The 23,424-nt window shown below is 47.8% G+C and overlaps 1 long non-coding RNA gene across 1 annotated transcript; it reads left to right on the top strand.

Annotated features, from left to right (window-relative positions):
* The first annotated feature begins 17,497 nt into the window (after window positions 1-17,497).
* LOC308457417 lies at window positions 17,498-22,774 on the top strand. The gene is made up of 2 exons (XR_013976900.1): window positions 17,498-17,715; window positions 21,292-22,774. It is a non-coding gene; the product is annotated as an uncharacterized lncRNA (long non-coding RNA).
* The last annotated feature ends 650 nt before the right edge of the window (window positions 22,775-23,424 follow it).

Here is a 23,424-nt window from a genome sequence, read left to right as displayed (position 1 = left end):
CAATGCAAGATATTATCTTGTGTCCAGAAGGATGTTATGGTTGATGGTGTCAAAGGCTGCTGAGAGATCCAGCAGAACTAGGAAACAGCTCTCACCTTTGTCCCTAGCCCGCCGGAGATCATCAACCAGCGCGACCAAGGCAGTTTCAGTCCCATGATGAGGCCTGAATCCCGATTGGAAGGGATCCAAATGCTCCACATCCTCCAGGCGTGCCTGGAGTTGTTCAGCAACCACCCGCTCAATCACCTTGCCCAAGAATGGAAGATTTGAGAATGGGCGATAGTTGGCCATATTAGCCAGGTCTAAAGATGTTTTTTTAAGAAGCGGTTTAATGACCGCCTCTTTCAGTGGGTCTGGGAAGACTCCTTCACAGAGGGAAGCATTCACCACCCCGCAGAGCCCATCGCCCTGCCCTTCCCGGCTCGCTTTTATCAGCCAGGATGGGCAAGGGTCAAGGAGACAGGTGGTTGGTTTCACTTGTCCAAGCAGCCTGTCCACATCCTTGGAGGTAACAGATTGGAATTGATCCCATGTAACAGGACTAGACAGAACTCTAGCACTCTCCTGCCCTGGCCCTGCTCCCACGGTGGAGTCTACCTCCTTTCAAAAAGCTTGTGTGCTCAGCCCAGGAAAATTCTTTGCGGAAAAGGCACACCAAAACATCAGAAAACATCTCCAGCCATGTTCTTGCTGCCACCTTGAAAAAGTTGATGGATCAACTTTTTTCATCTTAGCTTGTTTATTACGGTTGTTGGAGTTGTTCTCCTCTTCTTCCTCATCGTCTGGTTTCCCAACAATGTTGGCATGGCTGCTGCTCACAAAAAAATAAATCTGAATTTTTTCATTTTGCCACAGTTATTGTGACAAAGGAATCTTCCAGTTTTCCTGGGTGCACGGTTGAAAGAAGGAGAGAGGGGTGGGTAGCTGCAAGCGTGGAGGGAAATAGTGTGAGTGCTGTGAAGGTGGATCTTTTGGGCAAAGGACCGGCCCCTCCCACCCACCCATTCCCTTTCGCAATATGGCATTTTTACAAAAGATTCTGTTTCCTCCTCCTGCCACAGGACAGGTGACTGGGCCCACTGCAGATTCCCCCTTTCCAAACTGCTGTGTACAATAGCCCCAAATCACTCACTTCCTTGAAGAAGGTAGCTCAGCAACATTCCACCCCAGGCAGCATGGGGTTCCCAGTGATGGGAATTGTAGTACAGAACACCTGGCAAGCACAAGGTTGGGAAAGAGAGGGTAGTAGAGCATAGTAGTCAAATGAACCAGGAAACTGCTCTTAAACCAGGGAGAAGAAAGTCAAGAAATTTCCCTTTTTACAAGGGTGACTGGTGCTGCTGTGGTGCAAGTGTCAACTCCGGCCACCGCAACCTTACTCTAGAGTCGCGTGGGGCAGCATTTCTGCTCCTGCACCAGCCACGTGCACAGCACTTCAATCTTGAGTCTCACTCGCCATATAGAATGAGTCATGGCAGGAATAAGTCATGGCAAGACTTCTGAAATTGCTCGCCATGAGACTACCTGGCACGAAACCAGAGGAGCTTTTGAATTTTTCCAGGTCTGCCCTTTTTAACTGAGGCTGGTTGAGCATGATGCCTGCATTGTGGGGAGTTGGGCTAGATGACCTTTGGGGTACCACCCGTTCTGTGACTGCGAGGAAGCAAGCTGTGCCCGACTGAGTTAAACCACCTAACCCAGCGCTGCAGGCACTGACAGGCAGCGGCTGCCCAGGGATTCAAATGGGGGCATTTCCCAGCAATACCTGGGCATGTGGTGCAGGTGGTGTAACAACAACAACAACAAATTTTATTTATACCCCACCCTCCCCAGCCACGACCGGGCTCAGGGCTGCTAACAACCAATAATAAAAACAAGTTGATTAAAATACAATTTAAAAAACAAGGTTAAAATACAACATTAAAACATTAGGATGCAGCCTCTTTACAGGAGGAGAAAGGAAAAAGAAAGGGGGGGGGGGATCAAACTGATTCCAAGCCAAAGGTCAAGTGGAACAACTCTGTCTTACAGGCCCTGCGTAAAGAAATCAGATCCCGCAGGGCCCTGGTCTCATGAGGCAGAGCGTTCCACCAAGTCGGGGCCAGTGTTGAAAAGGCCCTGGCTCTGGTTGAGGCTAATCTGACTTCCTTAGGGCACGGGACCTCTAGGGTGTTGCTATTTATGGACCTCAAGGTCCTCCGTGGGGCATACTGGGAGAGGTGGTCCCTTAAGTACGAGGGTTCTGGAGAATTCACTCTATGTTTGGGGTGGTGCTGGGGGCTGCTGCCTGCTTCCCACCCCTTCTCCTCCCAAGGCTATAGGGACAAAAGTAGAGGAGGCCAAAGGGGCTCCTCTAGTCCAGCATCCTGTTCTCACAAGGTGAGCCAAAGCAGCGCCACACCTGTGCTTTCTGTGCTTGGCCACCAGGGGGCAGGCTGGGACATGCAGGTCAATGTAGCTGCTTTTTGCTGGAGTCTGTCTTTTTAAAGATTTTATTTTAAGGTTTATAGAGAAAAATACAAAACTTAAAACCTTTTTCCTTCTTGACAAGACTTTTATTTAGATACAGTAAAAACACAAAGGGGGGAGCAGTGAGAAATAGAGAGAGGATAAATAAATAAATAAATAAATAAATAGGAGTAGAAAGCAGGTGAAAAGGGAATGATAGAAAAATAAGATTCAGAAAATAAAGAACATCTGTCTGCTCTGTAAAAACAATACTTACTTTGTCCAATCCAATACAACAACCCACAAAACCACTTCCTATAAACAAACATTATCTTCCATCCTCAAATCCAGATGTCTATTTCTTTTTCTTCTTCACGCAAATAGTCTGCGAGAGGTTTCCAAACTTTAACAAATATGAACAATGACTTTTCTCTGATTAAACACGCCCATTTTGCCATCTCAGCATACTTTTAAGAGCCATTCTTCCCTGGTTGGCAAGCATGAGTCCTTCCATCTTTGTGCAGATAAAGGTCTTGCCGCTGTGGTCATATATTGAAACATAGACGGATTATAGAAAGTGTTGCAGGAATTTATGTATACGTTGGGGGGGTTGCCCCTCCTGCAGATATCATGCACATGCAGCCCACTACCAGAATCAGCACCATCACTTTTGTGACTTTTATTATTTGTCCCCACAAAACACTTCATCACAGTTTCTTCCTATCTATTCAAAGGGCCTCTGCTGCACAATACCAAATGTAAGAATTCAGTTATAAATGTCTCTATGTAGTGGCTCACAGGGGAAACTTCAGAAATTCATATAGACATGTGAGCTCAGCTGCTCAGCAGCCCCTCTGCCTGAGTGATCATCCCTGGCATCCTGATACCTGAGTGCCAGACAGGTAGCCATTCCAGAAATAACAAACCCAGATAAAGACAAAAGGGTGTGATTAACTTGGCTAGGAAACAAGGAAATGTAAAGATCTCTTTTGTGACACTTGATGGGTATTTGGTGGAGGGCAAGGGGAACCATGGGGCAGGGTCCAGGATGCTCAGATTACTGCCACCAGACCTGCCCTTTCATGATGTAACCGTGATGTATGAGTGATGTAGTTTGGGAGGGCTGTAACATGGGGATTAGCAGCTAATAAAAGTTTGGGGGCTCTTTTGTTTGGGGCTTCCATCTTGTTCCACCTGGTGGCAGGTGGGAGTCCTGTCGCAACAGTCTTCAATAAAGACCAAGCCTACTGGCTGCTGTTCTGCTCTGGTTTTCCTGGCTGGTGTCCTTGTGTTTTGTCCAAGGGAGCCCCAAGATTTCTCTGTTAACAAAGGGCAAGCAGGAAGGCTGCCCCCCCCCCCGTCACTGAATGCCAAGGAGACACAGCTCCCCCACCCAACACCCCTGCCCTGCTTGGCAAGAGAAGGCCCTGGCAGCACCCGAGATGCGCCCCCATAGTCTGGGCCAAAGGGCATCACTGCTTCCGCTCTTGGCAGGGGACCCAAGCCTTACCCAACCTCCCATCTGCCAAGAGAGATGTTGGCAGAAGTAAGAGCAGCCACACACAGCCCTGGCACAGGGGGCAAAGCCTGCCCTCTGCCCGCCTGCTCGGGAGCGAAATAAATAATGAATTTCCTCCCCAAGGGGTCCCTGCCTCAGAAGGAGGACTGGGACCTCGGAAGGAGCGTGATTGAAGGCTCCATACTGGTCAGGAAAAGACAGAGACCACACCAGGATTTTTGGAGAAAAGCAAGGCCTGATTGTTATTGAAAGAACAGAAAAACAAACAACTGTTGCAACAGGGTCCCCGCTCACGCAGTGACAGGGAGTGAGAGACCCCGAACAAAAGGACTGCCTTGACTCTTATACCTTTCCATACAGGTCAATAGCAGTGGAGGTGGTGGGGAGGTGGGAAGCGACATAAATGGCGTGAAGAGTGGATTAAGAGTAGGATGTTGAAAGACTTTCGGGAGGTGTCAATTTGCTGGAGGGCTCGAGTAATATGTGGCGATCTTCGTCCTATTTAATTCTGGATCTGCTTTAAATGGCTTTTCCTTTATCTACAGGAAAATACCTCCGCAACTGCTGATAATCAGCATGGAGATCGTGAGGCTGGATGTTCGGGAAATGGCTTAAATGTTAATGTGGAATCCTATTCTGCATTGCTATCAATTCGGGTGTGGTAGCCTGGTGTTTGCATACTTATTGGAAAATAAAACTACTTTTATATCTGTGTGTATTCATGGTATCGTTTGCAGACCCAGTAGATGGCAGTGTGGTGGAGAGTTTTGGCAGCCTTTTGGATACAATTTTGAGTCAAGTACATACATTTGAAATACTTTGATTGTTACATTCTTCAAAACTACATTTTGGATACATTCAGAAAAGTGCAACACAATACAGCATTTCAGTAAAGATACATTCACAAATACATTTTGCAAGGGAAACACATTTTTAAAAAGATACCTTCATTAAGAAAGAGGTACACTTCATAGTGAAAAAGATACATTTCAGTATCAGTGAAACAGGAATAGCAAAAGGCACATTAAATCACATTCAACGATACATGAAAAGACACAGCAAAATGACATATTCTTCAAGGCACAGTTTATTATTCTTGTTGGGCTTTTGGGTAGAATGATAATCTGATATCTGTAGGGTCATTTTTTATTTATTCCCCTCTCTGGCCCTGATTCTCTTATGACAGGGAGTGCAGCAGAGATTGATTGATTATTGAATTTCTATAGACCATCTTTTAACAATATATCTAAGCGGCAGAGAGAAAAAACCGAAGCAGCTGCAGACAAGCAAAATATTACCAATCTTCTGTACTAAGTTTGTGGGGGCAGTGCCCAAACCTTGAAAATTAATAGATGGCAAGATTCTGATGATTTGGGATGTGAAGGGAGAAATACAAGCTTCAGGGGAATTCCTGGGCTAGCCCATGCGAATGACCTGGCCAAGCTAGGGCCATTAAGAAACAATGCAGAACCACTGAGGGCCATGGGCAACGCAGAATCCTAGAATCCTAGAGTTGGAAGGGACCCCCTGGTCATCTAGTCCAACCCCCGGCAATGCAGGAATTACACCTAAGGGTTTACTGCCCAGATGGACCAAGGCCTTCTCTGAGGAGAAGGCAACTTCCTATGTTCTTACTGGGGAGGGGCCACCACTAAGCAGCCCAGCACCCTTTTCATGCAGTTGGTCTGGGGTTCAAAGCATCTCCAGGTGGGCTAAGAAGGATCACCCTTCTCTGTCTTGAGATCCTGGAGATCCACAGAAGGAAGGTTGCAGTGTTTGGGACATTTTAGGGCCGTAAATCACGGTCTCCTGGCAGCGGCAATGATGCAAGATCATGAATCTTTAGCCAAGGACCTTGGCAATCTCCTCTGTTGACTCATACGCAGGAGATGGTCAGAGTGTGTGATATCAGCCTTGGTCCAAGATAGCCAGAATAAAAGAGGAAGAGCCCCCAGGCTTAAGCTGCTTAAACTGATCAGCCCCACAAGAAGTGTGAAAAACACCCTGTCTCCAGACAGGAGAACTTGGATTATTTCTGCCCAAGACCCTTCACTTTATCTTTGCTACCGATTCCTCCCCACCCCACACCTTCTTCTCTCCATTCCCAAGAGGCCCCCTTTATCATTTATGAGCAGAAAAGACATCCTTACAGAGAAATATATGCCTGATTCTATTGATGTATTTTTTTAAAGTAGCAATAGCCTCAAGAGAGGGTGGTTTTGAGCAGAGGAGTCGCGTTGGGTGAATAGGGGCCCTAAACTTTTCCTTGATGTCCGTTTTTGGCTTGAAATCAATACCCAAGCTGGTTTTCATTGAATTGTAGAGTTGGGACCCGGGGTCATCCAGTCCAACCCCCTGTCACCAAAGCATCCATAACAGATGTCCATGTGGCCATTGATTAAAACCTCCCCAGTAAAAGGGAGTCTCTGGAAAAGGAGTTGAGAGGCGGGAGTTTTGGGGTGGGGAAATCGCAGCAGAAAACAGGTTTGGTCCCTTCACCTCCTAAGGCTGTTTTTCATTTTTTAAAAATCCTGACCTTTCAGACGTCAACACAGGATTGCTGGTGGGGGCTGTGGACTCCGAGGGACATTCCTCCATTTCTGGTGGGAATGCCCTCAGGTTTTATTAGTCTGGTGAAATAATAATAAAAAAGGTCTTATATATATAATAAATGTTCATAAATGTACCAAGCAAACATGTACATAAATATATAAACCACATGTCTGAAGCAGCACAGGAAAGCAGTCCTGGAACCATTTTGGCTCCCAAGCTGACCAAATGTTTTCTCTGCAAGGTCAAAGGAAAATGGAAAAGACTCCCCATTGTCTTTTCCCTCACAAATCCTGTCTTAAGGGTATGTCTGTCTGTGTTTGAATAGGGTGAGCCTGTGACCTGGCTCAGGAACTAAGTATTTGTCATTACGAAAGACTGGCCAGGCTCCCCAGGGTATCCAGTCAAGTGACCATTAACAGGTAACCTGCCAGACAGGAGATAAACAACGACAGGAGGTAAACAACACACTCAGATTTCTGCTGTAGACCACCCTTTCTGTGATGTAGGTATGATGTGTCTTGGACTCCAGGGCGGACAATTTAAAATGTCAATATAAGGGGGGGGCACACCTAGGTTCTGGGTCCTCCTCCTTCTCCTGCGCGTGAAGGGGGCACCCTGTTGCAACAGTTCAATAAAGATCAGGCTTACTAGCTGCTTTGCTTCCCAATATTCTCTGGTTGGCCTCTGTTCTTTTCTCCAACCGATCGAGAACCTACAAAGGACTCTATAAGGCTCTTGTGTCCCCCATAAGGGAATAAGGGCAGATTCTGGCCTCAAGTATATTCAAAAATAGATAAAGCAATTCAATCACCTGTTCAGGCTTCCCCACAACTGCAACTAAGATTTCCCAGGATTGGAAAACCTTGAAAAATCTACATTTGCCTTCATTTGCCATAAGGATTTACAGACTTTGGCTCTTGCGGGGGGGGTGGGGGGGGGTGGCAACCCACACATAAACTGCATGTTTCCAGGAGGATACAGAATGCTTGCCTGTCATCTGGTGTGATTTTACTTCCCATGCTTTGGACTTAAGATGCCCAGCATCCAGCATTCATGCCAGCGTGAGAAATACGGGTGTCTTTTTAAAAATGGGTTGCCACCTCTCATTTTATTTATGGCTCATTTGCTTTGTTCATGGTATGATGCAATAACCTGCACTGCCCTCAACAATTGGAGGCAACCATGCTTATGAATCCTTGTTGCTGGAAACCACAGGAGCAGGGAAAGCTCTTGAGTTCGAATCCTGCTCGCTGGTTTCCCACTGGGGCTTCTGTTTAGCCACTGTGAGAGCAGGATGCTGGTTCTCAATAGTGTGTGTTGTCTGCTCCCAAGTCTTTGAGAGGGTGGGGGTGGGAATGCCACTAGGTGCAGAAGCCGGGTGGCAATGGAAAATGCGTGCCCCACTGTGGCTGACTCCTGCCAGCTGGGCTTGTTTTCCTCTTGTGCCCCTGAATCATCCCACGCAGCTGCAAACGCCCCTCTCTCTCTTGCATTCTTGCATCTTCTCCAGGACGTTTTGTCCTGTCTGAGTCTCTTTCTGTTCTGCAGACTATCCCTGCTAACAGTCCCGGGCTTCCTCTTGCATCAGCCTGGCCTGGAAGAGGAGGAGAGGAGAGAGGAGGAGGGCGCAGCATGAGGAGGAATCACCAGCCCCACCTCCGATGATTCAGGAGCACAAGAGCCCTGCCCTCCCCTTTGGTCATTTCCACAACTGGTCTTCAGAAACATCTATCGCCTCAAATAGTGGAGGCAGAGAAGAGCAATCCTGGCTAGGAGCCGCAGACAGACTTGTTCTGCATGAATTTGGCTAACTGCAGGCAAAAGACCTTCTCAGTAGTGGCGTCCACCCTGTGGAATGCCTTCCCATCAGATGTCAAAGAGATAAATAATTATATGGCCTTCCATAGGCATCTGAAGGCATCCCCATACCAGGAAGCTTTTATAGCTCAGTTTGTAGAGCGTGTTCTGTCGTCTTTTTCTATATTCTGTTGGAAGCCGCTGTGACAGGAATTTTGAGGTCTTATATATATGTTAAATGTTCATAAGCGTACCAACCAAGCACGTACATAGATCAGCACAGGAAGACCGACCTGAAACTGTTTTGATTCCCAAACTAAGCAAATGTTTTCTCTGCAAGGTCAAAGGAAAATGGAAAAGCCTCCCCATTGTCTTTTCCTTCACAAATCTTGTCTTAAGGGCACATTTAAGACATGAATAGGGTGTGAGCCTGTGACCTGGCTCAGGAACTAAGTATTTATCATTACAAAAGACTGGCCAGGCTCCCCAGGGTATCCAATCAAGTAAGCAGGGTATCCAAACAAGTAACCTGCCACACAGGAGATAAACAAAGACAGGAGAAAAACAACATTCAAATTTCTGTTTTAGACTGCCTGTTCTGTGATGTACGTATGATGTATCTGGGGGTGGTCTTAGGTTACACCCCTTGTGTGATGTATGTGTGATGTTTCTGGGGGTGGTCTTGGACTGCAGGGTGGCACTTTCAAAAGTCTTTATAAGGCCTTGCACACCAATGTTCTGGGTTCCTTCTCCCTCCTGCCTGTGGTGAGTGAGGACCCTGTTGCAACAGATCAATAAAGATCAGGCTTACTAGCTGCTTTGCTTCTCAATATTCTCTGGTTGGCCTCTGTTATTTTCTCCTACCGATAGAGAACCCACAAAAGGACTCTATATGGGCTCTTGGATACCCCACAAGGGAAAAAGGGCAGATTTTTGTTTACAACAGATGGCGAAGCTCGAAGGGATGTTTGGTTACCCAAATTCTGGGAATGAGGAAGGACTGGTGATCCAGCGCGCACCAGGCAGTTTGCCAGAAGGAATAACCAGTCAGATGGGCAGCGTGCAAAAATATATTATTATTATTATTATTATTATTATTATTATTATTATTAGAAAGCCATCTAAGTTGCTGGCGACAACCGACTCCAGATTTTAGCTTTGCTTTCTCCCTGAGCACAAGTCATTGTGTGTGTTGCAGAACAGCATCCCACAGGGTCAATCTGCCACCTGCCCCAGCCAGACCCAAGTTCACCTCCACAGTGTGAATGAGGCCACGGCTGCCACCTGCTCACAATGTCTCTCCCATGGCTGGTACATTCAGTGCTGCCAGCAAAAGCTTGTTCCAGACTTGTCACCGTGATTTCGAAATCAAGAAGAAGAGGCTGGTCTGGTGTGGAAGTGCAAGCCCTGGACTCAGTTGGCCCTTGGCCCTTGGCTACATTTGCTTGCTGAGTGGATCAGAGCCCAGGGACAACATTGGCCACAGCATCAGCCGTGTGGTTGGGTTCCACAGCGCAGAAACTGCCTGACACCCCACAACCTCAGGCGTTGCTTGAATCCTGATATTATGAGGCTTGTAAGACAATCTCTAGGGACGCGGGTGGCGCTGTGGGTTAAACCACAGAGCTTAGGACTTGCCAATCAGAAGGTCAGCGGTTCGAATCCCTGCGACGGAGTGAGCTCCCGTTGCTCGGTCCCAGCTCCTGCCAACCTAGCAGTTCGAAAGCACGTCAAAGTGCAAGTAGATAAATAGGTACCACTCCGGCGGGAAGGTAAACAGTGTTTCCGTGCACTGCTCTGGTTCACCAGAAGCAGCTTAGTCATGCTGGCCACATGACCTGGAAGCTGTATGCCGGCTCCCTCGGCCAGTAAAGCGAGATGAGCACCACAACCCCAGAGTCGGCCACAACTGGACCTAATGGTCAGGGATCCCTTTACCTTTACCTTTAAGACAATCTCTCTCTCTCACACACACAGTCATAGAATCGTAGGTGGGACCCTCGAGGGTCATCTAGTCCAACCCCCTGCAATGCAGAAATTTCAGCTCAATAAATCTTTTTTAAATTTTTATTAGAAATTTTATTTACAACATAACATAATCCCCCACCCCCGTAATACAGAAATCCACCCTCATTAAACGTGAACATAAGAATAGCTTATAAGAAGTAAATAAGGAGGCCAGATACAGGATAAAGGAAGTCTTCTATTTGGTTGTTTGTATTGCTGTATGTTATGCTTATTGCATGTTATGTTCAGCTCAAGAATTCATGACAGATGGCCATACAACCTCTGCTTAAAAACCTCCAAGGAAGGGGAGCCCACCATCTCCCAAGGGAGACCGTTCCACTGTTGAACAGCTCTCACCACCAGAAAGTTCTTCCGTATGTTGAGTTGGAATCTCCTTTCTTGTACCTTGAAATAAAAAAATTCCTTCCAGTAGCACCTTAAAGACCAACTAAGTTAGTTCTTCGTATGAGCTTTCGTGTGCATGCATACTTCTTCAGATACACGAAAGCTCATACCAAGAACTAACTTAGTTGGTCTTTAAGGTGCTACTGGAAGGAATTTTTTTATTTTGACTATGGCAGACCAACACGGCTACCTATCTGTAACTTGCACCTTGAAGCCACTGGTTCTTGAGTCCTGCCCTTCAGAACAGGAGAAAACAAACTTGCTCCCTCTTCCATGGGGACAGCCCTAACTGTGTTTCAATCAGGAGTATGGTAATTGCCTCCTGAATTTTGACACTGGGGGAACTCTGCCAGTGGGGGAAAGCGGCAAGTCTGGGTGTGAAAACACGGGGAAGACGCCTGCCTGACATCGATAGGGAGGGAGTTCCAAAGTGCTGCCAGAAAATCGAGTTCTTCCAAATGTGCCCAGGGCCATTTTGCTCTTTGCAGCCTCCCCTCTGCCCCATTCTTCCCAGGCACAAAGCAAGCTGGCAGTTGCTTGCTATGTGTGCCCGAAGCCCAAAGGAATGCTGGATGCCCTGAACCTGTTTTCTGGGTGAAAGGTGACAGAAAGCCTCAGGTTCTTTCTCTGCCTTTGCTCAGGTCAGCCCAGAGAATGCAGAGGGTTGTTGTCTTGCCAGTTGGAAATCTGAGGAACCAGGAGGCCTCGCCAGTGGCTATGTTTACAAATGCGCAGGAGCTTAAGCGCTTTGCACCAAGACCGAGATTTTGTGCGACTCCTGGCTGCGGCAAGCAAGGTGTTCCCAGCCAAAGATTATTCAGCCATTGTGATCAAATGCAAGGACCTAAGGGCATAAGAGGATGTGGGTGGCACTGTGGTCTAAACCACTCTTGGGCTTGCTGATCGGAAGGCTGGCGGTTCGAGTCCCCACGATGGGGTGAGCTCCCGTTGCTCGGTCCCAGCTCCTGCCAACCTAGCAGATCGAAAGCACGTCAAAGTGCAAGTAGATAAATAGGTATGGCTCCAGCAGGAAGGTAAATGGTGTTTCCGTGCGCTGCTCTGGTTTCGCCAGAAGCGGCTTAGTCATGCTGGCCACATGACCGGAAAAACTGTCTGTGGACAAATGCCAGGTCCTGTAGCACCCTGCTTGTGGTTAACGCTTAGCTGGAATGAAATATTCAACGCAGCAATAGAGAAATTAAAATAATAATTTATTTGTCAGACAAATAAATGAGAGGCACAGTGGTATATGGTTACCAAGCTCTGGCCTGGTCTCCTGCCATTATGGCCAGCACTTATATTCCCTCAGCCCAGCCCCCTTGCTCCTCCTTTGGCTGCCTCTGTCCAATCAGCCTGGTTGAATTTCCTATTGGCTGATTGTTATAACCAATCCTAAAAGATACACCCATTTCCTATTGCCTTTTATGGGATACAAAAAGCTATATATTCTTCTATCTATAAATGACAAATAAGTAGTCATATATCTTACATTTGTCTCAACAAGGAACCTTAATTACCAGCTCACCTCTTGCCCTCCTTGCCCTATTGCCCTCCAAAACAGATGGTTAATAGTTTTAAATTTTTATCTTAAACAGATGTCAGAGATCTTGGGTTCACATTCTCATGCATCATCAATGAAAGATCTCTTTTTTGGAGGTCTTTAAAACAAAGGCCTGACAACCATATGTCAGGAGTGCTCGATGGCGTCTCCTGTCTGGCAGGGGGCTGGGCTCGTTTGCCCCTCTGGTCTCCTACAGCAATATGACTCTATGAAATAAGAATTTAACATTTCTTTCTTTCTAGATCCTTTGCATAATTACATTTAAGCCAGTATATTTCATACATTATCATAGATAGCTTTTTAGAAGAATAAACCTTCTCAAAGCAAAAGGAAGGAATAGTTTACAGCCTCAAAATAAAATAGGAAAAAAGCCTCTTCTTCTGTTTACTCCCCTTCTCCAGCCAGTTGCTTTCTTTTCCATTTGCTCTTGGCCTTTAACCTTAGGAAGATATGACTCAAATTTAATGGGAGGCACAGGGTTTTATTTTACTATTTACCAACTCTTAATTATGTAGGGTCAATGTAACCTTGCTCCCAGCCTGTAATTCCCTTTTTTACGACTTTGAGAATTGTTTTCTGCTATAAATCAGGGGGCCCCCTTGTCCAGGAGGATAAACATCTTGCCAAAGTACTTAGGCAGCTGGTCTTCTGCCTGGCATAAAACATTTGAAAATCTTTAAGCTCATTTTAAAATACAGACCCTAATCAAACTATAAGCCTTGATAAAAATGCAGGCTATGATTAGATGCCTCAGTCCCTCGGCCTGTAAAGCGCGATGAGCACCACAACCCCAGAGTTGTTCACAACTGGACTTAACTTTCAGGGGTCCTTTACCTTTACCTTTTTAAGGGCATAAGAAGAGCCTGCCGGATTCGGCCCAAGGGGACCAAACTAGTCACAGTGGTCAGCCAGATGCCCACCAGCAAGACCTGAGTACGACCCCACCCCCACCAACGCTCTCCTCACCTGTGATTCTGGGTGATTGGCATGATTCAGAGGTGAGATTATCCAGATGGTGGAGGGATGGCCTAGCCATTGTGGCCAGTATTATTGATTATTATTTATCTTTTGTGTACCTATGCCACCCTTTTCTCTGGGGAGCTTGAGGTAGTGTATTTGCTTCCCCATTGTCGCTCCTCATTTAATCCAAACAACAACCCTGTGAGATAGGTTAGGCTGAGGGGAAGCGACTGGCCCTCAAGGTCAACCAGCGAGGTTTTTTGGCTTGAACCACCATTGGCAGGACTGGCAGCAAAAGCAGCAGATATGTTTTATACTTAAAACACTATTTAGTCTCTTGCTAATTATGCAGTTTCAAATGCGCATTTTATATTTGACTACCTTTAGAAATGCTTTGTTTTGAAATGTTTAAGAGAAGGTTTTTCATTGTTATATTAGCTGCGTTCCGTAGTTGGCCTCCTTTGTAATGTTTTATGTTCAAATCTTTTAAGACAACATTTTAGTTTCCTGTTAACTATGTTACTTTAAATCAGGCACAGGCAGACTCGGCCCTCAGGATGTTTTGGGACTACAGCTACCATGATCCCTAGCTAACAGGACCAGTGGTCAGGGATGATGGGAATTGTAGTCCCAAAACAGCTGGAGGGCCGAGTTTGCCTGTGCCTGATTTAAATGCATACTTTGCATTTGACTTTCTTCACGACTGCTTTACTCTCAATGGTTTTGTCTTAAAAATATAAAGTGGTATACAGTGGTACCTCAGGTTAAGTACTTAATTCGTTCCAGAGGTCCGTTCTTAACCTGAAACTGTTCTTAACCTGAAGCACCACTTTAGCTAATGGAGCCTCCTGCTGCCACCGCATGATTTCTGTTCTTATCCTGAAGCAAAGTTTTTAACCCGAGGTAATATTTCTGGGTTAGCGGAGTCTGTAACCTGAAGCGTATCTAACCCAAGGTACCACTGTAGATGTTATAAGAGAAAACTGCTCCTTTATCCCCTTATGGGGGTACCTAAGAGCCTGTATAGAGTCCTTATGTAGGTGCTCTATTGGTAGGAGAAAATAACAGAGGCCAACCAGAAAATATTGAGAAACAAAGCAGCTAGTAAACCTGATCTTTATTAAAGTGTTGCAACAGGGTCCCCGCTCACCCCATACAGGCAGGGAAAGGAGGAACACAGAACATTGGTGTGCAAGCCCTTATATAGACTTTCAAAATTGCCTCCCCTGTAGCTCAAGACCACCCCCCCCAAACATTATACATGCATCACAGAAAGAGGTGGTCCCCAGCAGAAATTTGAGTGTGTTGCTTCTCTCCTGTCTGCCAGGATACCTGATAATGCCTTATTATCCGATTGCCTTTTCTGGGTAGCCTGGCCATTCCTTGGAGATGGTAAATCCTTAGTTCCTGAATCTCTTACGCACGTTGATAGTGTGCTCAGCTTAACAGATACTTGCCAGACTGTATTCACAGGGAGGTGTAAGCAGCCCCTACAGTCCAAAGACAATTGGAAAGCTTTCCCCATTTCCTTCCTCCTGGCAGAGAAATGTTTGAGGTAAATTTGGGAGAGTCAAAAATGGCTTCAGGATTGTTCTCCTGTACTATTTCAGAGACGTGGTTTATATACTTATGTACGTGTTTGCCTTGTATATTTATGAAGATTTATTTAATATATATATGACCTTAGAATTCCTATAATGTAGAAATGAAATACTAATAACAATAATTTAAATAAAAAAACCTCCAGTGAAGGAAACTCCTCCTTAGAAGGTGCTGGCATCTCCTTCCTTGGAGACATTTAGGTAGAGGTTGGATGGCCATCTGTTAGGGTTTTCTTAGCTGCAATTCCTGCATTGCAGGAGGCTGGAGTAGAAGACCCTTGGGGGGTGTTAACGGAGAAATCTGAGGGCTCCCTTGGACAAAAAACAAGGACCCTAGCCAGGAATACCAGAGCAAAACAGCAGCCAGTAGGCTTGGTCTTTGTTGAAGACTGTCATGACAGGACTCCCACCTGCCACCAGGTGGAACAAGATGGAAGCCCTGAACAAAAGAGCCCCCAAACTTTTATTAGCCGCTAATCCCCATGTTACAGCCCCCCCAAACTACATCACTCATACATCACGGTTACATCATGAAAGGGCAGGTCTGGTGGCAGTAATCTGAGCATCCTGGACCCTGCCCCATGGTTCCCCTTGCCCTCCACCAAACACCCATCAAGTGTCACAAAAGAGATCTTTACATTTCCTTGTTTCCTAGCCAAGTTAATCACACCCTTTTGTCTTTATCTGGGTTTGTTATTTCTGGAATGGCTACCTGTCTGGCACTCAGGTATCAGGATGCCAGGGATGATCACTCAGGCAGAGGGGCTGCTGAGTAGCTGAGCTCACATGTCTCTAGGAATTTCTGAAGGTTTCCCAGTGAGCCAGTACATAGAGACATTGATCACTGAATTCTTACATTTGGTATTGTGCAGCAAAGGCCCTTTGAATAGATAGGAAGAAACTGTGATGAAGTGTTTTGGGGACAAATCACAAAAGTCACAAAAGTGATGGTGCTGATTCTGGTAGTGGGCTGCATGTGCATGATATCTGCTGGAGGAATGAAGGAGACTGGTACCAGTGCCAAGTGCTGCCTATGGGAAACCTGGCCCCTACACGAATTTGGCTGGGGATTTAAATCATCCCTGCCCTTCCGCAGTGTGTGCCTGGGGGCGCATGCTCACTCTTCACAAGGATGAGTGGAAGCCCAGGGGTCTAAGTAGGTGAAAGGGCAACTGGACGCCCAGGAAGGAGGAGGGAGGGGTGATGCAACTAGGGGGCATCTTGCAAGGGGGGGGCACAAGGCCAAGGGGCGGGAGGGCTGAGTCTTTCCTGTTGGTTGAAAGAAGAGGAATCTGGGGGGTGTGGGTGGGGAAAGCACAAGAGGGGAGTTCAGGTCCTGCTTGCGAGGGGTTCCTAAATGGCCTCGGCCCTGCATACCTGAAGGAGCGTCTCCACCCCCATTGTTCTGCCCTGACGCTGAGGTCCAGCTCTGAGGACCTTCTGGCGGTTCCCTCCCTGCGAGAAGCCAAGCTACAGAGAACCAGGCAGAGGGCCTTTTCAGTGGTGGCGCCCGCCCTGTGGAACACCCTCCCACCAGATGTCAAAGAGAACAACAACTACAAGACTTTTAGAAGACATCTGAAGGCAGCCCTGTTTAGGGAAGCTTTTAATGTTTGATGCTTTATGGTATTTTAATATTTTGTTGGAAGCCGCCCAGAGTTTCTGGGGAAGCACAGCCAGATGGGCAGGGTATAAATAATAAATTATTATTATTATTATTATTATTATTATTAGGCACCTGGTTGGCCACCGTGAGAACGCAACACTGGTTTCTCTCCCTGCGCTATCCAGCAGGGCATTCAGGCGCACTGCTGCCTCTGACTGGGCACAGCCACCCTGCCCAGGCGCCACCCAAACCTCTCTCCTCCTCCAGGAATTTCTCCAATCTTCTTTTAAAGCCATCCCGGTTAGTGGCCATCCCTGCCTCCTGTGGCAGGGAGTTCCACAGGTTCATTCTGCGCCAGGCGAAGACGGACTGTCCTCTCCGAGAGAGGGAGAAAAGCTCTCCTACATCTGCTTTCTCCATGCTAGACACACTTTTCATAAACTTATATCAATACCCTTTATGAGGCGAGGAGACCAGAACTTTACGCAGCCTTCCAAATCTGGTCGCTCCAAGCATTCATAGAGTGGCCTTAGGAAACACAGGGTTGTTGAGTCGGGAGGTACCCCGGGGTCATTTAGTCCAGCCCCCTTCAACGCTGGACGATAACGGCCGTTCTGTTTCCAGTCCCTTCCCTAGCGATCCCGCTAGGGGATTTGTCTTTTCCACGGCCGCTGCCCCTCCCCATCAAAACTGGGTGCTTGAGCGCGGGGTCCAATTGGGGGGTAGCGCGCCTCCCTTCGGAGGGAGAGCCAAAAAGCCGAGCAAGCGGTGCAGAAGTCGAGGTAAGAGGGATCTTCGGAGATGGCGGGACGCGCGGGGGGGGGGGGGAGGCGGCGTGTCCGACGGGGCTAGCCCCCCCTTCTCTGGCCAAGAGCCCAGTGGGTGAGAGGTCACTGCAGGGGCTGGGGGGGTAGGGAGGGGAGAGGGCGGCCTCTGCACAGCCCGGGCGTGTGGCACGTGCAAGGCGTGTACAGCCGTCGGGGGGGGAGGGGGAGTCGTGCAAAGGCAGCAGGGAGCCCCTCCCCACGCTCCCTCCCCGCCCCCGAGATTTCAGGAGGGGTGGGACCGGGCGATGCGCTCCGAGACCCTGGATCGGCCCCGCGACGCCAGTTCCCACGGCCGCCCCGTCCAACAAAGCTTCCCTTCCGGGCGGGGCGGGGTCAGCGCCGCCCCGTCGGAGGAGCCATAAGAGGAGGACGCGTGGCCGGCGGACGGGCTGCGCGTCGCCGGTGTCGAGAGAGGAAGAGGAGGAGATCCAGTAAGTTGTTCCCCCACCCTCCGTCCCGTCCATCGGTTGGGGTCGTCCGGGGAAGAGGGGTCGGGGCTGCACTGAGCCTCGAGGGCTCCTCGCCTCTTTCCCCCACTGGGAAGAATGGACGCCATGGGTCGGGGGTCGGGGAGACTCTGCCCGTCGAAGGGTCCCGGGCCCATCGCCAACGGGGTGGGCTGGGAATGGCGCCCCGCGCATCTGGGACACCCTGCAGGGTCGTCCGCGCCCTCCCAGACGGAGCCCGGGTCGGAGAAGACAGTCGTCCCCCCCCCCCCCGACACACGCACGACTAACCACCCGCGGTCCGACGGGATCCGGGGCGAACCGTCAGCTCAGAGGGACTCTGCACATGCTCCGGGGTAGCCTGGTTTAGTAACATGGGTTGCTTTTCGGTCCAGGCAGGGAGGTTCGCCTTCCAGTTCCTGCTTGCCTACTTCAACATTTTGGAGGGTGTATGGGCTTAAATCTGCTCCTCCTACTCCGCTTTAATTGCTAAATCTGGGAGACTTGATAGTTGAAGCGCTTGCAACAGGAGTCATGCGTTCCGGAGCACGTGCAGAGCGCCTCCCGTTCCTTCGGGCCCTTCAAAGTCATTTTATTTATTGGTCTTCTATCCCACCCTTTCCTCCGAGGAGCTCAAGGTATGGCTTACATGGTTCCCCTCCCGTCTCCTTTAATTCCGAAGAACCCTGCGAAGTAGGGTAGGCGGAGACAGTAAGGCACTGGCCTTCAAGTTCCCGTCCAGTGAGCTTATGGCTGAACTTGGCTGGGCGGGATTTGAACCCTGGTCTTAGTCTTCATTGAATCCCCACTGCAACCCTGCGAGGAAGGTGAGCCTGAGAGGCAGCTTGGCCCCAGTTTCTTGCTATTGCCCTGATGGCTAAGTGGCAGTCCCAGCCCTGCTTCTAGAAAGTGGGCCTCGCAGGCTGCCCTCTGGCTCTCTTTGGGGGTCCTCCTATGTGCAGAGTGGGGCTCCCCTTCCTTTTGCCAGAGGCGGCGGCTGGTGGGCAGCTGCGTAGGCCAGTCGGAGCCTGCTCTTGGGGAAACTGAGGCACGTGGAGGAGTGGGGAAAGAGAGCCCACGTAGTTTCAGAGCAGATTCTCTAGCTGAGATTCGTGCATTGCAGGGGGTTGGACTGGATGACCCTCAGAGGTCCCTTTCAACTCCTAGCATTGCTGATGGGAGTGAGGCATTGTCAGCATCTATTTTTTTTTATATAAATTTTTTATTAGTTTTTTGACATATTTTCAACAGTAATTAAACATACTTTCATATCTTATACCAGCTTTTTTGACTTCCATCAGTCACATCTGAAAAATTTCCAATCTATTCACTAAATATACCTTTCTTACTTCCACAATTACATTTAACTCATAACCAACATCTCTATTCTTTCTCTACTTTGCAATGCTTGATACATTTCTCCTTACAAAACTTCTTGTAGTCCTACTAGGGTAATTTGTTGATTACAGTTGCTCTTCAAATAGTTCGTATACTTCTTCCAATCTTCTGTAAATCTCTGGTCCCGCAGGTTTCGAATCCTCCTGTCATTTTATTCTGCATAGTCCATTAATTTTGTCTGCCATTCTTCTTTCGTCGGAATTTCTTCTTGCTTCCATTTCTGGGCTAAGTAGGCATTGTCAGCATCTAAGACCTGAGCTCAGAGTTTACTTGCGAGATGGTCTTGCCCCCCACCCGTGCCCCCAAAACTGCTTCAGCCTGGCCCTTCCCCAGGAGCCACATCACCCCCCTTCCACATTGGTGAGGACTCAGTCACTGTGCATGTACCCTTTGGAACTCCCTGCCTTGGGATATCAAGCAGGCGCATTTGCCGGATTATTTCTAGCGCCTGCTGAAAGCCTTCTTCCTTGGAGATGCTGATCCGAATTTTAACCGGGTGTAGTGTTTTGATTTGTTTTGCACGTTTTAACACATTGTAATCTTTCCCCTTTGTTTTCCTTATCTTTCTGCAAACCTCACCGAGGCTTCCTCAGTTTTTACAGTGAAGCGGTTTATGAATTCTGGGAAACAAATAAAACAAATGCACTTGATATTGAGAAGGCTAAATGATTAATCTGAGAGGCCTGCGAATGGTGTGTTGGGGTTGAATCTAAAGCTTCCTCTGAGAGCCAGTGCGTTATATAGTTTAACTATGAAATATAAAATTTCCTTGTTATTATTTGCATGTCTAACAGATAAACAGCTATCTGACTTTTAGAAGACATCTGAAGGCAGCTCTTTATAGGGAAGTTTTTTTTTAAATGTTGGATGATTTATGGCATTTTATATTTTTATATTGTGCTGGAAGCCTCATAGAGTGGCTGGAGAAACCCAGGCAGGCTGCATATTATTATTATTATTATTATTATTATTATTATTGACTGCTTCTCCTGGTATGCCCAGTGGAGGACCTTAAGGTCCACAAATGACAACATTTTGGAGGTCCCAAGTCGCAAGGTGGTTAGATTGGTCTCAGCTAGGGCCAGGACCTTTTCAGTACTGGCCCCGACTTGGTGGAATGCTCTGACACAAAAGACTAGGGCCTTGCAAGACTTGACATCTTTCCGCAGGGCCTGCAAGACAGAGCTGTTCCACCTGGCCTTTGGTTTGGACTCAGTCTGACCCTTATGTTTCCCTCCCCTTATGGTTTTGATCTATGGGCTACTTTTAAAGTGAGGCTGCATTTTAAATTCTATTTTAATCTGTATTTTAAATTGAGTCCCCCCACCCCGCATTATGTTTTTACTGTAATTTTACTGATGCTAGCAGCCCTGAGCCTGGCTCTGGCTGGCGAGGGCGGGGTATGAATTATTATTATTATTATTATTATTATTATTATTATTATATCAGGTACGTGGGAGAGAGCAGGCTTCAAATGCCACCCCCATTGCCAAATATGTTGTTTCTATTTCAAGCCATACCAATTATTGATAATGTTAAGTGTTTAAAAGAATGGCAGAAAGCATTGTCTAAATTTATCTGGCAAGGAAAAAACCCCAGAATTAAATATAAGTTACTAACGGACACTAAAGAATTAGGGAGATTCTCCCTGCCAGACCTGAAGATGTATTTTGAAGCTGGAGCTTTCTGCTGGATAAAAGAATGGATTCAATTAGACAATGTTGATGTGCTGGATTTGGAGGGATTTGACAACGTATTTGGTTGGCATGCATACTTGTGGTACGACAAGATAAAGGCTCACAAAGGTTTTAAAAATCATATAATTAGAAAATCTCTATATAATGTTTGGACAAGATATAAAGATCTCTTAGGAAGAAAAACACCCAGGTGGCTTTCACCAATGGAAGCCAAGGGTATGAGAAGCTCTTTTGGTGACCTTGGGGGGGGGGGGGGTGTTATCCACTGCCCTCTCTCAGCCTGACCCTACCTCACAGGGCTGTTGTAGGGCTTCAAGGAGGAGAACCATGTAAGGTACCTTGAGCCTGGAGGAAAAGTCGAGTTTTAAGTGCAGCAAATAAGATAATAGGGGGAAGGTGGGGCTTCTGTGGCCAAAATTGGAGGTGTGAGTTGCAGCCACTCAGGGGTCTGTTCTCTTCTTCTCAGGAGCAAGTCCCGGATCTGTGCCCGCCATATACCATGCAGTGGGTGGTGAAGATCTACCTCCTGGGCCTGGTACTGTCTCTTCTGTCTCTGCTCTTCGGGCTGATGGGCTTCCTGGGAGACCTGATGCCCCCCCATGGGCTGGACCCCTGCCTCCCTGGCCGCTGGGTGGAATCGGAGGGCGGCAGCCTAGCGGACGGAGCCCCCCCAGGCCTCTCGGGGGATGACAAGCTCAGGGCAAGCAAAGGGATTGGCCCCTACGCATGAGCCGAGGGGCTTCGCTGGCGGCAAACCAAAATGACACGGATTATGTGGGTTTTTTTTGAGGGATGGGCTTAACGTGGATGGGGCTGGGTTTGTATGTGCCTTTGCCAACCTGCCCTGGCGAAAGAGGGGGCTGGCAGCAGAAGCCCAGCTGGCCTGGGGAAGGAAGATGCCCCCACTTGGGAAAACCTCTGCACCCTGTTAATTTGGAGATTTGTGGGGCAGGTGTTGGAACCCCTGTGGATCGATATGGAGACGTTGTCCTCAGCCCCACAGCAAGCCGAGACTCTGCAAAAGGAACGCCTATTGATCTTCTGCTGCGGGACATGGAGAAGAACACTGAGGACTAGCGACTTGGGGCCAAGAATATGGCTGACTTCTTCTGCTTCATAGCCTTTTCCGAACACAAAATGGCTTGATTTGGCGAAATTGGGGCGCAGGATTGGGCACCCCGAGCAAAATTCTGGGCTCCCTTCATAGAAACATTTCCCCCTGTTCTTCGGCGCAATAATGGATCTGTGTTCTCATCCTGTGAAAGTTTGCTAGGACTCTGACTGCTTACCCCAAGGTTTAGCCATGCTGTCGCCAGCCCACCTGCAAGCAGCAGTTGGTGGAAGAGGCCTGCTGGACTGTGGATCATTATTATATTGCAGGAGGGGGTCCCTAACTCGTCCCCTGCAAGGGAGGGCAGCTGTGGGCAAGGCAACCCCAGGGGCTGGGCGGGGGGGGGTGACGTGAGAAGAGAAAGAGACCTGCCCCTGGTGTTGCCAGGCTGCCCTGCCCTCCTTCAGGTGCTTCAAACAAAATCCCTGTGCTTTTAATATCTGTAGTTTACGAAGACACCCCAAAAAGGATGCTATTTGGTCTGGAAGGAGCAAAGGCAGCTGCAAAGGAAGGGCTCTTGCATGCCCCCTGGTGGCAGCTGCTAAGAGTTCCAATGGAAACAGCTAAAAGTATTTTTAAGGACAGACTTGGGGAAATTCTAGCCTTGGGGTGAGTGGTTCAGGGGTGCCTTTTTTGTGGTGCAAACCACCTCCTGGATCTTCTGATCTTGCTGGAAAAGCAGAAAGCTGTATCCTAATTTCTTCGCTGCTCCTCCCTCTCCGAAGAAAGAAGGATGGACATTTTAAGCCTGTTGAGCTGGCCTCTCCTTAATGGGAACGGTTGTGATTCCTTCAATAAATGGCAACTCTTTTTAAATAAATATATATAAAACTCAAAATACGAGCTCTTTATTTGTGGGGAGGGAATTTTTTTGGGAGCAGGGAAATGGGGTGCTTGAAAAAGCTCCCCCGTCACCCCCTACTTCATAGCTGTCAACTTTTCCCTTTTCTTGTGAGGAATCATATTCGGAATAAGGGCATTTCCCTTTAAAAAAGGGAAATGTTGTCAGCTATGCCCCACTTGCTGGAAAGGGCTTTTGGTTTTGTGAAGGAATCATAGAATCCTAGAGTTGGAAGAGACCACAAGGGCCATCGAGTCCAACCCCCTGCCAAGCAGGAAACACCATCAGAGCACTCCTGACATATGGTTGTCAAGCCTCTGCTTAAAGACCTCCAAAGAAGGAGACTCCACCACACTCCTTGGCAGCAAATTCCACTGTCGAACAGCTCTTACTGTCAGGAAGTTCTTCCTAATGTTTAGGTGGAATATTCTTTCTTGTAGTTTGGATCCATTGCTCCGTGTCCGCTTCTCTGGAGCAGCAGAAAACAACCTTTCTCCCTCCTCTATGTGACATCCTTTTATATATTTGAACATGGCTATCATATCACCCCTTAACCTCCTCTTCTCCAGGCTAAACATGCCCAGCTCCCTTAGCTGTTCCTCATAAGGCATCGTTTCCAGGCCTTTGACCATTTTGGTTGCCCTCAA

The sequence above is a fragment of the Podarcis pityusensis genome (assembly GCF_964106645.2).
Source record: "Podarcis pityusensis genome assembly, chromosome: 10".
Lineage (NCBI taxonomy): Eukaryota > Metazoa > Chordata > Lepidosauria > Squamata > Lacertidae > Podarcis > Podarcis pityusensis.
Note: the sequence above shows the minus strand (reverse complement) of the source record. Positions and strands in the feature narration are given on the sequence as shown.